Raw genomic sequence first — 14015 nt, 5'->3', positions numbered from 1 at the left:
GTCCCTCATTCACCCAGCCCTGGCAGACATTGTTGTGTGCAAGCGCCAGTCCCAAACCGAGCTCCATGATCGAAACTCAAGGGGAAGGTGTATAGAAATAGATGACCCGGTATTTGTTCTTAACCATGCTTTGGGACTCAAGTGGCTTGAGAGCACCGTAATTGGCAAAGAAGGAAATAGAGTCATGGTGGTCCGACTAAACAATGGGCAGATATGCCGCAAATACTTGGACCAAGTAAAGAAAAGGTTCAGCATAGACACGGAGGAACCTGAAGAAGAGCATGAGATGGCACCCACACCACTGCCAGCGGACGAGCAACAAAGACAGCCCTCAGCATGCACAGTCCCTGCGGCCAGCCCGGACAGGCCGGAATCACCTCAAGTGGCAGAGACGCGTGCTGAGGCTCAGCCACCAGAGCCCCAACTGCGGCGCTCCATGAGAGAGCATCGACCACCTGACAGACTTAGCCTCTGAAACAAAAAGACTTAAGGGGGGAGGTGATGTCATGTATTTAACCATTTTGCAATGACATAGTCATGTAACTGTAACTCATGTACACTGTACCTGTACCCTGGAAATGCACACTCTGACCACAGGGGGTGAACTTGCGGGAGACACTCCTCATCTGGATTTCCAGGTATAAAAGGAGAGGTCCCACCCAGGGTCAGCACTCCTTGGTCCTGGGAATAAAAGGTGAAGGTCACAGAGTGACCTTGTCTGATATATCTATGCCTCGTGTGAGTTTGTAGTAAGGTGCGGGGACACTACACATACCGTCCTGGAAAAGGTGATTTTACGCGATGGTAATTGGGCGGGAATAGGCGGAGTGCATGGATCCACCATTTTGGAAATCGGGAACTGTCAGCTAAAGCAGCACCTCTGTATCTCTGAGGTGAACAGTGATTTTACAGTGCGATCTTGATTGGAAAAGTTATATTTACTATTACTGAGTAACTTATTAAGATAGAAAGGCATTTTAGTTATATTTTTTTCATCGAAAAATATTGTGGAGATTTAAAAAGAATGAGGCCTGTATTATCTCAGCCTGCATTGCTGACAACCTGTCTAATGGAGGAACCAGATTTGAGGAAGTTTATTGAGCAGAGTCATAAGGGTAATGGAAGAGGTCGCAGAATGATGATGAGGAGGAGGAGGCCTTACCCACAAAGGATCTTCAGGGAAAAGTTATCACTGTACAACAGTGCTTAAATTCAATTCAAATGTTTATGTAAAAATCTAAAAAATATTCAACAATTTTAAAACTTTGTAAAATTTATAACTATAAAACAACTGTAACAACTTTAATAACAACTTTAACAAAACTTTAACAACTTTAATAATAACTTTAACAAAACTTTAACAACTTTAATAAACTTTTACAAATAAAACTTCAATTAAAATAAAAAGACCCTTTACTTTCCCCGCCCACGCCCTCTGTCCCTTTCACGCCCATGTGCTGCACCACCCTTGGGACTATTCTCCCCTCTCTTACTCCCAATCTTCCCTTTCCCAGTGCCCGTGGGCATGGACCAAGCTGGCATGCAGCACCGCACCACAAGTGGTGTTGCTGTCATTGGCGGCGAAGCAGCGGGGGGGGGGGGGGGGGCGGGGGTGGTGGGCGCTGAGGGCAGACATTGCAGGCGCAATAACTGGGGCCCCAGGAGAAGCTCACGTGGAGCTGGTATATCCTCCTCCGTCTCCACCACCAGCTCCACCTCCACTGGCTGCCGGATCAGTGACTGTTCCTGTTCCTCTTCCTCTTTGTCTTCCTCATCAGGAGAGGGCTGGGTGACACCAGAGGTGGAGGCAGTGGGTCTGTCGTCTCTGTCACTGTGGTCTGACTCATCCGAGTCTGGAAGTACAAAACAACATTTAAAAAAGCTTGGCACCAAAGGAGGGGTCAGAGCTCCAGTAGTACATAGTGCAGTGACTTATCGCCGTCTTACTTAAATGTCCACCACTGCTGCAGTACTGCATTATATATCGCAGACAGAATACACATGCATTGCGTTACATGACCCCAACATTCCAGAACATCACATGAGGCCAACATTACAGTGCAATAAACTTACATTACATTTGGCCAACATTACAGTTACAGTTGCATTACATGACATGACAGGACTGCAACACAGACTGCATTTTATTTAACTTACCATCTTCTTGCGTGAGTGGGTCAGCTCCAATGCTGGTGGTGGCATAGTTGCTATCCCCACCAGGGACAGGGCATGGATTTCAATATCAGTCAGAGGCTCCTGGGTTGTGGGTCCTTACCCTGTGTGACGCTGATTGGCTGCTATTGCAGATGTCTTCGTCTGCAGAAAGTAAAGTAGAAATCTTCAATCCATGTATCATCGCATATACACACACACACACATACACACATAAAAAAGCATTGCGTGGCTCGTCTTGTCATTGCCTGAAAAGCACGACTACATCGCAGTAATCTTAAGATAGATAACATCATCCGTGTGACACAGAACATACATGGCACATGGCGGGTGCATAAATGAAATCGTTATTTACTCTTGCTACTCTCACCAGGTCATTCCACGTCTTACGACAGCTTTCCCCAGTGCGTACCATGGTACTTGTGGAGGACACGGCCTCCCCGATCTCATCCCATATCCTGTTGTACTCCTTTGGGGCAAGGGGGGTGGGGCCATTCCACGACCACCCTTGGTTAGCTCGGAGTACCTCTCCGTTATGTGCTCCAGAAGGGCAGGTAACTCTGTCTCATCGAAGGCAGGTGCCCTCAACCGCACCTCCTTCTCAATGTTCCTGTGCTTTGATGTCTTTTTTAACATTGCCATAATCTTTTTACTGGTATGAATTTTGGTTTGTTAAATATCTCTTCTTGTCTTCAAAGTGAAGAATTATTAGTTATTAGCAATATATTTCCACTGTACTATGTATTTTTAAACTCACTGTCCATTGACTATGTCATGTATTTAACTGTCATTGTAACCCATGTATTAACTTACCTAAATTGTACACTGTGAGAACATTGACCACTAGGTGGTGAACTTGTGGGAGACACTCCTAACCTGGTCTTTCAGGTATAAAACCCACCTTCATCACTTGAGTGCTAGCGAATAAAGGTTACTGGTCACAGAGTAACCTTCTCTCAAGCATGGGCCTCGTGTGCATTTATACTGTATAGTAAGGACATATCATTGGCGACGAGAAACTGGGATTTAAACCACGCGAGCATGGCCACTAGCAGCACAGACGAGAGGTACTGTTTTGGGGATGATTGGGATGATTTTATTGAGAGACTACAGCAAAGTTTTGTCACTAAGGAATGGTTGGGACAGGAGTCAGCCGACAAACGCAGGGCTCATCTCCTGACGGTTTGTGGATCCAGGTTATACTCCCTGATGAAGGATCTTCTAGCATCAGAGAAGCCGGCGGACAAGATGTTTGAAGAGCTTAGTAAGTTAATCGGGGAACACCTTAAACCGGCAAGCATCATGCATATGGCGAGACACCGGTTTTATATGCACCAGTGGTGAGAAGGACAAAGCGTTCCAGATTTCGTGGCAGATCTCCGGTACCTGGCGAGCCTATGTAAGTTCCCAGATGCATGCAGAGCGGAGATGTTGCAAGGCTTCTTTATTGAGGGCATCGAGCACGCTGGGGTTTTCAGGAAACTGATTGAGACAAAAGACTTGGGCCTTGATGGCCCAGACTTTTATCTCAGGGGAGGAAGAGACCAGAATGATGTTTGACAAAAATCTGGGCTCAAATGCAGCAAATGGGCAGGGAGTCAACATTGTTAAAGCGGCACACAGTTCTCCAGGCAGACAAGGGCAATCGAATATGCCCCAACATGTAGTCGAACCCAGAGGGGGAATTCAACAGTGACAATGGCTCGCTGAAAGGCGATTCACGCCATCGCAAGGGATAATCCGGCCAGTAATGGGGCCATCAACACCTGTTAATGGTGCACTTAAGGGCAGTCACAGAGACAGTCAGAGGAAATCGACTGGTAATGGACCTTTTGTTTCCAACAATGGCTCATGTTGGAGATGTGGAGGCACACACCCAGCCAGAGTTTGCTTGTATCAGCAATATACCTGCAGAAATTGCAATGTCAGCGGTCACTTGGCGCATATGTGTGGAAGCCTGCAGCCAGGCTGATATACGAGGAGGATGGGCCCGATGTAAGCCCTATGAGGTCAAATGAATACTGGGGGAAATCGCTGGAAACTGAAGTTCAGCGAGTTCATGTGGAGCACATATACAGTTCATACACCAGGATGCCACCGATAATAATGAAAGTGCTCCTCAATGGCATCCCAGTATCAATGGAGCTAGACACGGGGGCTAGCCAGTCCCTGATGAGTATCAAACAGTTCGAAAAGTTGTGGCCGTCCAAGGCCAGGAGACCAAAATTATCGCCGATTGATGCACAGCTACGGACATACACAAAGGAGATCATTCCGGTGCTAGGCAGTGCCACGGTAGTCATGATCCACAAAGATTCGGAGAACAGGTTGCCACTCTGGATTGTCCCTGGGGACGGTCCCACACTACTGGAGAGGAATTGGCTTGCTGTCATGAACTGGAAATGGGGCGATGTCAATGCAATTTCTTCTGTGGAGCGAGTAGCATGCTCACAGATCCTGGACAAATTTGACTCACTATTTCAACCCGGCATTGGCACTTTCATGGGGGCCAAGATAGTGGTTCACATAAACCTGGACACCAGGCCAGTACACCACAAGGCCAGAGCGGTGCCATACGTGATGCGGGAAAAGATAGAAGGCGAATTGAACCGCCTAATGAGGGAAGGCATCATCTCGCCAGTCGAATTCAGTGACTGGGCGAGCCTGATCGTGCTGGTGCTCAAGGCGGATGGGTCTGTCAGGATATGTGGTGATTACAAGGCCACCATCAATCGGGTGTCACTCCAAGACCAGTACCCGCTACCGAGAGCGGAGGACCTCTTTGCGACGCTCTCCGCTGGCAAACTTTTTTCAAAATTGGACCTGACCTCAGCTTAAATGACCCAGGAGCTGGCGAGTGAGTCGAAGAAGCTGGCCACCATCACGACACACAAGGGATTGTTTGAGTACAACAGATGCCAGTTCGGGATTCATTTGGCCGCCGCGATCTTTCAATGAAATATGGAAAGCCTCCTCAAGTCGATTCCAGGGACGGTGGTTTTTCAAGACGACATCCTCATCACGGGTCGCAATACTGAAGAACACCTCCGCAACCTGGAGAAGGTGCTACGCAGACTGGACCGGGTAGGGCTGCGACTGAAAAAGGCGAAGTGCATCTTCCTAGCTCCAGAGGTAGAATCCCTGGGGATGCGGGTAGCAGCAGACAGGATCAGACCGACTGCATCCAAGACAGAAGCAATCCAGAGAGCACCCAGACCCCGTAACACGACGGAGCTGCGTTCGTTCCTGGGGCTCCTGAACTATTTTGGTAACTTTCTTCCCAAATTGAGCATGCTGTTAGAGCCGCTACACGTGCTCCGACGCAAAGGTCGCAAATGGGTCTGGGGGGACAGCCAGGAAAGGACTTTTGATAGAGCACCCAATTTGTTATGCTCCAACAATCTGTTAACGCCATATGACCCATGTAAGAAACTTGTTTTAACGTGCGATGTGTCGTCCTATGGTGTCAGGTGTGTGTTGCAGCATGTTAATGCCAAGGGTCAGTTACAGCCGGTAGCTTATGCCTCCAGAAGTCTGTCCCAGGCAGAAAGGGGCTACGGGATGGTAGAAAAGGAGGCGCTCGCATGTGTATATGCGGTAAAGAAAATGCACCAGCACCTGTTTGGCAGGAAATTTGAGCTGGAGACAGATCACAAACCCCTAATGTCCCTTTTGGCCGACAATAAGGCTATAAATGCAAACGCATCGGCCTGCATACTCACGTTAGCCGCCTATGACTATACAATTCGGCACAGACCAGGCACTGAAAACTGCGCCGATGCACTCAGCAGGCTCCCACTATCCACCACTGAGGTGGCTACCGAGCATGCTGCTGAGATGGTCATGGCTGTTGAAGCTTTCGAAAGTGAAGGCTCACCCATGACAGCCCGTCAGATTAAAGTCTGGACAAATACAGACCTGCTACTGTCTTTAGTCAAGAAATGCCCTGAGGAATTTAAACCATTTCACAGGCACAGGGATGAACTCTCAATTCAGGCCGATTGCCTACTGTGGGGAAACCGTGTAGTCATGCACCAGGTGGACATAGAAACATAGAAAATAGGTGCAGGAGCAGGCCATTCAGCCCTTCTAGCCTGCACTGCCATTCAATGAGTTCATGGCTGAACATGAAACTTCAGTACCCCCTTCCTGCTTTCTCGCCATAACCCTTGATCCCCCGAGTAGTAAGGACTTCATCTAACTCCCTTTTGAATATATTTAGTGAATTGGCCTCAACTACTTTCTGTGGTAGAGAATTCCACAGGTTCACCACTCTCTGGGTGAAGAAGTTTCTCCTCATCTCGGTCCTAAATGGCTTACCCCTTATCCTCAGACTGTGACCCCTGGTTCTGGACTTCCCCAACATTGGGAACATTCTTTCTGCATCTAACCTGTCTAAACCCGTCAGAATTTTAAACGTTTCTATGAGGTCCCCTCTCATTCTTCTGAACTCCAGTGAATACAAGCCCAATTGATCCAATCTTTCTTGATAGGTCAGTCCCGCCATCCCGGGAATCAGTCTGGTGAACCTTCGCTGCACTCCCTCAATAGCAAGAATGTCCTTCCTCAAGTTAGGAGACCAAAACTGTACACAATACTCCAGGTGTGGCCTCACCAAGGCCCTGTACAACTGTAGCAACACCTCCCTGCCCCTGTATTCAAATCCCCTCGCTATGAAGGCCAACATGCCATTTGCTTTCTTAACCGCCTGCTGTACCTGCATGCCAACCTTCAATGACTGATGTACCATGACACCCAGGTCTCGTTGCACCTTCCCTTTTCCTAATCTGTCACCATTCAGAAAATAGTCTGTCTCTCTGTTTTTACCACCAAAGTGGATAACCTCACATTTATCCACATTATACTTCATCTGCCATGCATTTGCCCACTCACCTAACCTATCCAAGTCACTCTGCAGCCTAATAGCATCCTCCTCGCAGCTCACACTGCCACCCAACTTAGTATCATCCGCAAATTTGGAGATACTGCATTTAATCCCCTCGTCTAAATCATTAATGTACAATGTAAACAGCTGGGGCCCCAGCACAGAACCTTGCGGCACTCCACTAGTCACTGCCTGCCATTCTGAAAAGTACCCGTTTACTCCTACTCTTTGCTTCCTGTCTGACAACCAGTTCTCAATCCACGTCAGCACACTACCCCCAATCCCATGTGCTTTAACTTTGCACAGAGAGGTGTTCATCAGAGAACTCCACAATGGGCACCCGGGCATTGTCAAGATGAAGTCAATTGCCAGGTTACACGTTTGGTGGCCAGGGATAGATGCAGACCTGGAACTTTGTGTTTGCAGGTGCAACATGTGTGCCCAGCTGGGCAATGCGCCAAGGGAACCCCCCCTTAGCCCCTGGTCCTGGCCCGCCAAGCCATGGTCACGCATGCATGTGGACTACGCAAGTCCTTTCATGGGAAAAATGTTTTTGGTTGTAGTAGATGCCTATTCCAAATGGATCGAGTGTGCTATTTTAAATTCAAGCACATCCTCTGCCACAGTAGAAAATCTACAGGCAATGTTCGCCGCCCATGGTCTACCGGATGTCTTGGTCTGTGACAATGGCCCGTGCTTCACAAGTACTGAATTCCAGGACTTCATGGCAGGCAATGGAATTAACCATGTCAGAACGGCACCGTTCAAGCCGGCCTCAAACGGCCAGGCGGAACAAGCAGTGCAGATAATCAAACAGGGGATGCTCAGAATCCAAGGGGGTTCCCTACAAAGACGCTTATCACGCCTCGTGTTGGCCTACAGATCCTGACCACACTCGCTCACAGGGATTCCACCCACAGAGCTGCTAATGAAAAAGACGCTCAAAACCAGGTTATCCCTTATACACCCCACCATGAAAGAAATTGTCGAGAGCAGACATCAATCACAATGTGACTACCATGACAGGAATGCGAGAGCGCGAGGTATCGATGTCAATGACCCTGTCTTTGTCCTCAACTACACTGCAGGGCCCAAATGGCTCGCAGGCACTGTGATTGCCAAAGAGGATTCTGGTAGTTAAACTTAATGGACAAATCTGCTGCAAACACGTGGATCAAACGAAAAGGAGGTTCAGCAACCCCATAGAAGAAGCAGAAGAAGAACACGATGTAGAGTTCACTCCACCACAGGTGACCGAACACCGGAACCAAGTGGAGGAGAGCCCAGTCACTGTGGGCAGTCCAGACAGGCCTGAGGCACCGCAAACAGCAGACACTCAGGCCAGCGCCCAACAACTGGAGCCCCAACTCAGGCGCTCTACAAGGGAGCGTAAACCACTAGAGAGACTCAATCTGTGATCCCAATAAGACTTTGGGGGGGAGGTGATGTCATGTATTTAACGGTCATTGTAACCCATTATTAACTGACCTAAGTTGTACACTGTGCGAACATTGACCACTAGGTGGTGAACTTCTGGGAGACACTCCTAACCTGGTCTTTCAGGTATAAAAGGGGAAGCTCCACACACCTTCATCACTTGAGTGCTAGCGATAAAGGCTACTGGTCACAGAGTGACCTTCTCTCAAGCATGGGCCTCGTGTGCATTTATACTGTATAGTAAGGACATATCAGACTACCTCGCTGCTCCTTTTCACTCTCTCCTCTGAGCCCTGAAATCGCGGGTAAAACGCTTGTGTAAAAAACTGAAAAAAACATTTGCACATGCGGAGTTGCGTGCCGCACTGCCCATCGAACTGAAAGTTGATCTGGATCGACTACTAAGATTCATACCGCCTGATGCAGACCACTGACATACCACCGACATACAACCGAAAAGATTTGGACCAATTTTGTCCTCTTCGGTCTCGGTGCTGTGAAACGATATACCGCCGGCATACCACCGAGAAATGGGCAGACCTTAAGTAACGACCAATTACGGGCCCCCAATGTTTCCACATTGCCAAAATTCTCCAGTCCAGGCAACATTCTTGTAAATCTCCTCTGCACCCTTTCCAGTGCAATCACATCTTTCCTGTAATGTGGTGACCAGAACTGCACACAGTACTCCAGCTGCAGCCTAACCAGTGCTTTATACAGTTCAAGCATAACCTCCTTGCTATTGTATTCTATGCCTCGACTAATAAAGGCAAGTATTCCATATGCCTTCTTAACCACTTTATCTACCTGGCCTGCTACCTTCAGGGATCTGTGGACCTGCACTCCAAGATCCCTTTGTTCCTCTGCACTTTTCAATGTCATGCCATTTAATGTGTATTCCCTTGCCTTGTTAGACCTCCCCAAATGCATTACCTCAAGCTTATCCGGATTGAATTCTATTTGCCACTGTTCTACCCACCTGACCAGAACATTGATATCTTCCTGCCATCCACAGCTTTCTTCTTCATTATCAACCACACAGCCTATTTTAGTGTTATCTGCAAATTTCTTATTCATACCCCCAACATTCAAGTCCAAGTCATTGATATATACCACAAAAACCAGGGGACCCAGTACTGAGCCCTGTGGAACCCCACTGGATATAACCTTCTAGACACAAATACATCCATCAACCATTACCTTTGCTTCCTGCCTCTGAGCCAATTTTGGATCCAACTTGCCACTTTGCCCTGGATCCCATGGGCTTTTACTTTCATGATCAGTCTGCCATGTGGGATCTTATCAAAATCTTTGCTAAAATCCATATATCCACATCATACGCACTGCCCTCATCAACCCTTCTGGTTACCTCCTTAAAAAATTCAATTAAGCTAGTCAGACATGACCGTCTCTTAAATCCATGCTGACTGTCCTTGATCAATCCAGGCCTTTCCAAATGAAGATTTATCTTGTCGCTCAGGATTTTTTCCAATAATTTTCCTACCACCAAGGTTAGGCTGACTGGCCTGTAATCACTCGGTCTATCCCTTTCTCCCTTTTTAAACAAAGGTACAACATTAGCAGTCCTCCAATCCTCTGGCACCACACCTGTAGCCAGAGAGGATTGGAAAATGATGGTCAGAGCCTCTGCTATTTCCTCTTTTGCTTCTCTTAACAGCCTGGGATACATTTCATCCAGGCCTGGCGATTTATCCACTTTCAGAGCTGCTAAGCCCCTTAATACTTCCTCTCTCACTATGTTTACCTTGACTAATGTTTCACACTCCTATTCCCTCATTGCAAATCTGCATTGCCCCAAAGTATTCATTAAGAATTATACCCAAGTCTTCTGCCTCCACACACAGATTTCCTTTATGGTCTCTAATAGGCCCCACTCTTTCTCTCGTTATCCTCTTGCTCTTAATGTATTTATAAAACATCTTTGGGTTTTCCCTGATTTTACTTGCCAACATTCGTTCATGCTCTCTCTTTGCTTTCCTGATATCTTTTTTAATTGCACCCTGCACTTCTTATACTCCTTTAGAGTCTTTGCAGTATTGAGTTCTTGGTATCTGTCATAAGCTTCCCTTTTTTTCATTGACGTTAGTGCAGGCAAGTGGAGTTGAGGTAAAAGATCAGCCATGATCTCATTGAATAGTGGAGCAGGCTGGAGGGGCCAAATGGCCTAATCCTGCTCCTATTTCTTATGTTCTTATGTTCTTAAATCAGGGATGTGCAAGAGGCCAGAATTGGAGGAGCAAGAGATCTCAAAGGGCTGTACGGCTGGAGGAGGTTACAGAGCTATGGAGGGGTGAGGCCATGGAGGGATTTGAAAACAAGGATGAAAATTTTAAAATCGAGCCTTTGCTCAACCAGGTGCCAGTGCAGGTCAGTGAGCACAGTGGTGGTGTGTGAATGGAACTTGGTGCAGGTTAGGATAGGGGCAGCAACGTTTTGGATGAGTTCAAGTTTATGGGGGTAGAAGATGGGAGGCCAGCCAGTAATGCTTTGGAATAGTCGAGTCTAGAGACAATAAAGGCATTGATGAGGGTTTCAGCAGCAAATGAGCTAAGGCAGTGGGCTGGGAGCTGGGCTATGTTATGGAGGTATAAGTAGGCAGTCTTGGTGATGGAGCGGCTTTGTGGTCAGAAGATCATCTCTGGGTCAAATATGACACCAAACTGCTTGCGAAATTATTTTGAACTAATTTAATCACAAGTAATACATTGCCTTTCTCATTCATTTAATAACTGGCAGGCAGACATCTTGGCTCTGAAAATCCCAGTGTAGGTGCCAAGCTGGACCCACCAGGACCGTTACTGCTGACAGTGCCAAAGTGCTCAAGGTCCCTGCTTTGCATTTCATGATAGCTGTTCGTACCAAGGTGATGATAGTCTTGGCTCAGTGGCAGCCACTCTCATTTCTGAGTCAAAAGATGGTGGAAGCCCAATACGAGGTCCTTAAGCATATAGAGCTAGAAATTCAATTCTTTTGTGCCTTCCATTAGCACCCCCGGGGGCGCTAACCGTAAGGAGTCGCCAACCGGGCATGGCGCTGTTAACGGCTCCCGCTATATTGGGCGGGAGTTTAGTGGCGGCGCTACGGCTTCGTGTCCTGTGCCCGGAAATCGTGACATCATCCCGTTAGAATCCCGGCCCCAAAATTCACTTTCACCTTCTGCAGCAGCACCGGGTGAAAACATCGGCAGCTGCAAGAGGTGCGGCTCGGGCGGGCGGCCACTACCGGTACGATAATTAAAGGCGAGGTGGCCGATGGAAATTCTTTTAAAGACTGACCTTCTTGTTCACACTGCTGCTCCGCTTTCTTCGCGGGGTCTTGGCTGCGATCGCTCAGCAGAGTGCTGGGATGATCGCATGGCACCCCCTCTCCATGGTGGTCCATGTCCGATCCCTTTTCCCCTTGCAGAATCTGTAACGTGGGCCCTTCCCTTTAAGGGAGGGAAGGGCCCATTGGACGCGGCAGTGCTGCACGGCCCAGTGTGCAGCCCTGCTGAGCGTCCGTCCCGTTAGCGCCCCAAGAAGGAAGTGGAGTGCTTGATTTGGCGCTTCATTTCTTTCTGGGGGTGATAGCCCAAATTTTTTGAGAGGCGCGAAACTTCCGTGCCTGGTGCTACATTTCGTGCCCGCCAAATGATGCGATAATCAATTTCACTCCCATAATCTAATACAGTCCTGAGGGTGTGCTACAGTTTTGGAAGTGCTGTCTTTCAGACGTGCTCAGGTAACATGAAAATCCCATGACTCTATTAGAAGAAGAGCAGGAGAGTTTTCATGGTGGCCTGGCCAATATTCCTTCCTGAACCAACATCACGAAAAATATATCTTGTCATTTATCTCACTGCTGTGTGTGAGACTTGGGTGTGTGCTCATTAGCTTCTGTGTCTGCCTACATTACAATAGTGACTGCATTTGAAAAGAACTAAATTGGCTGTAAACTGCTTTGTGATGTCCTGAGGTTGTGAAATATGCTATATAAATGCAATTCTTTCTTTCATAAAGAGCATCTCTAAGAAGCCTGCCATATTAGTCAGCCCTAAAGTTCAACCGGAATGTGGTCTGCCTCAGGGTGTGTTGTCGCTTCCCCCAAATCCCCCATCAGAAACATCAGCCAGGTGGTCCTTTGTAAAAAAAATGTAGTAAAAAGCATAAGGTTCACTTTCGGAATCCAGGCTGTTGTGTACATAAATAAACAGACTAACTGAAACAGGAGTAATGTAACTAACTGTGTCCCTTATAGCAACTCCCAAAATGGTGTCCCAAAACCAGCATGTTTATAGCAACTGTAAATAGCTCCCATAGGGTCCTAATGCCTGTCTAGTGAGAGTTCATAGAAACATAGAAACATAGAAAGTAGGTGCAGGAGTAGGCCTTTCGGCCCTTCGAGCCTGCACCACCATTCAATATGATCACGGCTGATCAAGCAACTTCAGTACCCCATTCCTGCTTTCTCTCGATGCCCCTTGATCCCTTTAGCCATAAGGGCCACATCTAACTCCCTTTTGAATATATCCACCGAACTGGCCTCAACAACTTTCTGTAGTAGAGAATTCCACAGGTTCACAATTCTCTGAGTGAAGAAATTTCTCCTCATTTCGGTCCTAAATGGCTTACCCCCTTATCCTTGAGACCCCTGGTTCTGGACTTCCCCAACATCGGGAACATTCTTCCTGCATATAACCTGTCCAATCCCGTCAGAATTGTATATGTTTCGATGAGATCCCCTCTCATTCTTCTAAATTCCAGTGAATATAAGCCTAGTCAATCCAGTCTTTCTTCATATGTCAGTCCTGCCATCCCGGGAATCAGTCTGGTGAACCTTCGCTGCACTCGCTCAATAGCAAGAATGTCCTTCCTCAGATTAGGAGACCAAAACTGCACACAATACTCAAGGTGTGGTCTCACCAAGGCCCTGTACAACTGCAGTAAGACCTCCCTGCTCCTATACTCAAATCCCCTCGCTATGAAGGCCAGCATACCATTTGCCTTCTTTACTGTCTGCTGTCCCTGCATTCCTACCTTCAATGACTGATGTACCATGACACCCAGGCCTCGTTGCACCTCCCCTTTTACTAATCCGTCACCATTCAGATAATAATCTGCCTTCCAGTTTTTGCAACCAAAGTGGATAACCTCACATTTATCCACATTATACTGCATCTGCCATGCATTTGCCCATTCACCTAACCTGTCCAAGTCCCCCTGCAGCCTCCTAACATCCTCCTCGCAGCTCGCACTGCCACCCAGCTTAAACAAATAGAGCATGAACACAACACAGGCAACATGCAAGTCTGTACCGCCAGCTGGGCCTCCACTTCTAGCTGTTTGACGACCTGGTATGTTTGGTCTCATCATTCGTACCAACTGCTGATACAGCCCCCACTGACCGAGAGAACAGGGGCACAGCAACTCTGATGCTAGGAGTCGCTGCCCCAACCCTTACAAGGCCAAGTGGGAATTCTCACACAAGGCAGTGACCCAACGGATTTGGGTCCAGCTCAAGG

This window comes from Pristiophorus japonicus, chromosome 2 (assembly GCF_044704955.1).
Source record: "Pristiophorus japonicus isolate sPriJap1 chromosome 2, sPriJap1.hap1, whole genome shotgun sequence".
Lineage (NCBI taxonomy): Eukaryota > Metazoa > Chordata > Chondrichthyes > Pristiophoridae > Pristiophorus > Pristiophorus japonicus.
This window is presented reverse-complemented; position numbering follows the sequence as displayed.